The sequence below is a fragment of the Enhydra lutris genome, unplaced genomic scaffold (genome assembly GCF_002288905.1).
Source record: "Enhydra lutris kenyoni isolate GAN:26980312 unplaced genomic scaffold, ASM228890v2 scaffoldscaffold33, whole genome shotgun sequence".
Taxonomy (NCBI): domain Eukaryota; kingdom Metazoa; phylum Chordata; class Mammalia; order Carnivora; family Mustelidae; genus Enhydra; species Enhydra lutris.
In genome coordinates, this window is record NW_019154117.1 from 13904640 (window position 1) to 13908701 (window position 4062).

Sequence of the window (4062 nt, forward strand, 5' to 3'; positions counted from 1 at the left end):
GTTTGCAATCTTTAGATAAGCTATCTAGCTGATCTCCCGCTACCTGAAGTAGTCTCAGCTGCTACTTCTCCGCCATCTTGACTCTTCCCCCAGTAGCATAGATTCTTAAAAGTTCTGCAACAAGACAATTTTCAGCAATTATTTTTACAGCCAGTGGGAGTAATATTTTGATATATTCTTTAAGTCACAGTTTACATGTCCAGTTGATATTTTGTTCTGGTAAGTTTAAATGATTTTAGCCAACTGTTCTCATGTTTAATTTGCTACGATGCTATGAAATCGACGCTTTAAAGAAGTATGGAATAAGAGTATGGGTTTGGGGGGATAAAAGTAAGTTAAAATAAAATTCATACATATAATGGCATTCTTGAATGTAATTCTTGTCATAAAATTAGTCCTCTTCTAAGGTTTGCAGAGTCAAAAGTTAAGTGTTTCTCAGAAATTTTCAGGGGTGTCTTGAGCTTTGAACTTGGCTTAATAACTCATTAATTTGCAAATCATCTTGAAATATTTCCTATGGACTCCATGGTAACTTATCAGCTGCTATAAAGCTTAAAAAGTAGAATTATTTGATTAATTTCAAGATTTTTTTGGGGATACTCTGCATTTTTGGAAATACTATTTAGTTATAATGTGATTGTTTTCACAAAACTTTTTCCTCTGTTAAAGTTATTTTCCTATTCTCTCTTGTATCAGAGATAAGTATTGACAGTTCCAGGATTGGAAACATTCTTTCTCCACAACATCTGTGGTGGTCTCTGCCACGATTCATCCACTAACTACCACATGAGGTCTCAGAAGATCCTGCTTACAGAGGGGAATCTTGTAAACACTGAAGTAAATCCGAGGTCGAACAGTAAAAGTAAAATAAATATTTGTTATACCGAAGTAAATTTATTTTTATTTTTTTAAAGATTTTATTTGTTTATTTGAGAGACAGCAAGAACAGGAGAGAGCACAAGCAGGGGGAGGGGCAGAGGTAGAGGGACAAGCAGGCTCCCCGCTGAGCAGGAAGCTGGACCAGTGTTCTGGGATCATGACCTGAGCCGCAGACAGACCCTTCACCTACTGAGCTACCCAGGGGCCCTGAAGTGAATTTAAAAATGCAAATACAGGGGTGCCTGGGTGGCTCAGTGGGTTAAAGCTGCTGCCTTCGGCTCAGGTCATGATCCCAGGGTCCTGGGATGGAGCCCCGCATCGGGCTCTCTGCTCCGCAGGGAGGCTGCTTCCTCCCCCCCACCCCCACCTACTTGTGATCTCTGTCTGTCAAATAAATAAATAAAAATCTTTAAAAAAATGCAAATACAGCATGGGAATTGATGGCAGTCTGTGAGAAAATGGATGGTTACACTGTACCTCTGAAAATCAATAATTCTATTAGAAATTAAAAATCAGTTGTAATACCAATAATTGAGGGGCAAAAACTCTGATGAGGGAAAGAATGCAACTGAAATGTCCTCTAGTTTTTCTGGACAAATACACTGTTATATATCTATCTATCTATGTCTGTCTGTCTGTCTATCTATCTATCTATTAGGTTTCAGAGTTTTTGCTTTTAAAATAGTACTAAAGCCCTTATGAAGAAAATGATAGTCTTGTTGTCTTATTTCTTTTAAAGTATTTTTCCTCAGTTGTTTTACCTTAAGTAAGGTTTAAATCATTAACATTCAAGATGGGTTTTGTCTTAGGTATAAGCAGTGATTTGGTAGAACTCTAAATAGGAAGGTATCTGTCTATTTCCCCCAAAGTCAGAAAGAATAGATTTCAGATTTCAAAGATACAGTTTTGAAGATTCTCAGACTGAGATATAGAATTTAATGAGTCGCTTATCTTGAGAATGTGCTTTACCTATAACAGCTAGAACCTGTATCTCCACACAATATGGTGAAGTAATTTTCTAAAGAACTTTTAGAGGGGTAAAAATAGATCTGTAGGAGAAATTGGCATATATGCGTTTGTGCATCTGTGAAATAAATGCCTCAAAATATTCCTCATGGATGTTAAGTAACATGATGGTTTCAGGTTTTTGGCCTGCCTTCTTGTATGACAAATGCAAACATCAGAAGGATATTACTCAAAGGGTGGCCAGATGAACACTGCTAAAAATGATTTTAGTTATTCTAAAGCCATGAGAAAGGATTACACTCCCAAGCTTGTTTATGCTCTCTTGTTCTGGGCTACAAGCAAATCCCAGGATATTATCTTCCCTGGGGACACTGTTGCATTTGGATGGCTATGTGCAAGTTTCAAACTTTCCTGGACTTTTTCCAACTCCACACTGATTTCTTGTAGCTCATCAGCAGCAGAAATAAGAGGAAGAATAGGGAAAAGCCTTACAATAAATTATCATTAAAAATCACTGTGGGGGCACCTCGGTGGCTCAGTCAGTTGGATTTCTGCCTTCAGCTCTGGTTGTGATCCCAGGGTTCAGGGATTGAGTCCCACATCGGGCTCCCTGCTCGGTGGGGAGTCGGCATCTCCCACTACCCCCTCCCCCTGCTTATGATCTCTCTCTCACATTCTCTCCTTAAATAGATAAATTAAAATCTTTTAAAAATATCACTGTGGATATTTCATTACTGAATGATTCTAGAAAAATGCAATGGTGGTGGTACCTGATAGTTTACATTCTAGTAAGGCAGAAGAGAAGCAAAAAACTAAACATATATATGAACACAAAAATTGTAATAAATACCAGTAAAGAAGGAAATAGGGTACTTTGATAATGAATTACAGGGGAGTTTGGATTCAGTAAGGCTGGTCAGGAAAGACTTCTCAGAGGAGGTGGCTTTTGAAGTGAATCTTTGAGAGTGAGAAGAAGTTGGCCATGCTAAGGATGAGAAGCTTGGAGTTCCCAAAATACAGGGGTTCCATCACTTTCTTTTCTTTAATTCATGGTTTGCCTAGAGTCTGACTTGGCTACTCTACTTCTAACCTAAAGCCTGACTCATACTTGCTTAAACTCTAGTATTTAGCTCAGGCATCTATGTGCTAGGAAGTTATTCCCAAATCTGTTTTCGTTTTTCTTCTCCAAGATGTGCTAGATACCCATTCTTAGTGTTTCCTTAATAATCCATAAACAACTTTCTTAACACACTTCCTTTACTGCACTGAAATTATATGTCCTTAAGCCCACACTGCATTGTATTTTTCTTTCTAATCCTAGAAGCTAGCACTTCGCTTCATTAATTGCAGTTGAAAAAAAGGGGTTATTATTCACAAAAGCTAGAAATGAAATTTGAGGCATGGTATAGCAAGAGTCCGATCAAAGTGTCTCACCGAAACTCCAACAGGCTCAAATCATGATGAGTGAAGTACACTTTTTTGAAACCTGTCTTTTCTCTCTCCTAGTTCCCTTTGTTTGTTTATTTGCTTGGTGAAGGAGATTTTTTTTCTTTTCTTCCCTAAGTTAATCATTTTCTTCATCAGAGCCTACTTACACTGGAAGAAGATGAAAGGAAAAGGGAAGAATAAGGATTTTTCCCATTCAAACATTTTTGTCATCTTTGTAAATGATAGAAAAATAGACTTTAAAGTGAATTATGGTCTCAGAAACTTTAAAGTGTATTTTTGGGGACTAATAGTAATATCATGTCTGCATGTTGGAGTATAAATCGAGTGAATGGTCCTATTAGCAGTGGCCAAAATGAGCTGTTACCTCACCCCATTATCTGGAGGTCAGGTTGAAGGTTTAATTCAAGTCTCTCCTAGTTCCCTTTGTTTGTTTATTTGCTTGGTGAAGGAGATTTTTTTTCTTTTCTTCCCTAAGTTAATCATTTTCTTCATCAGAGCCTACTTACACTGGAAGAAGATGAAAGGAAAAGGGAAGAATAAGGATTTTTCCCATTCAAACATTTTTGTCATCTTTGTAAATGATAGAAAAATAGACTTTAAAGTGAATTATGGTCTCAGAAACTTTAAAGTGTATTTTTGGGGACTAATAGTAATATCATGTCTGCATGTTGGAGTATAAATCGAGTGAATGGTCCTATTAGCAGTGGCCAAAATGAGCTGTTACCTCACCCCATTATCTGGAGGTCAGGTTGAAGGTTTAATTCAAGT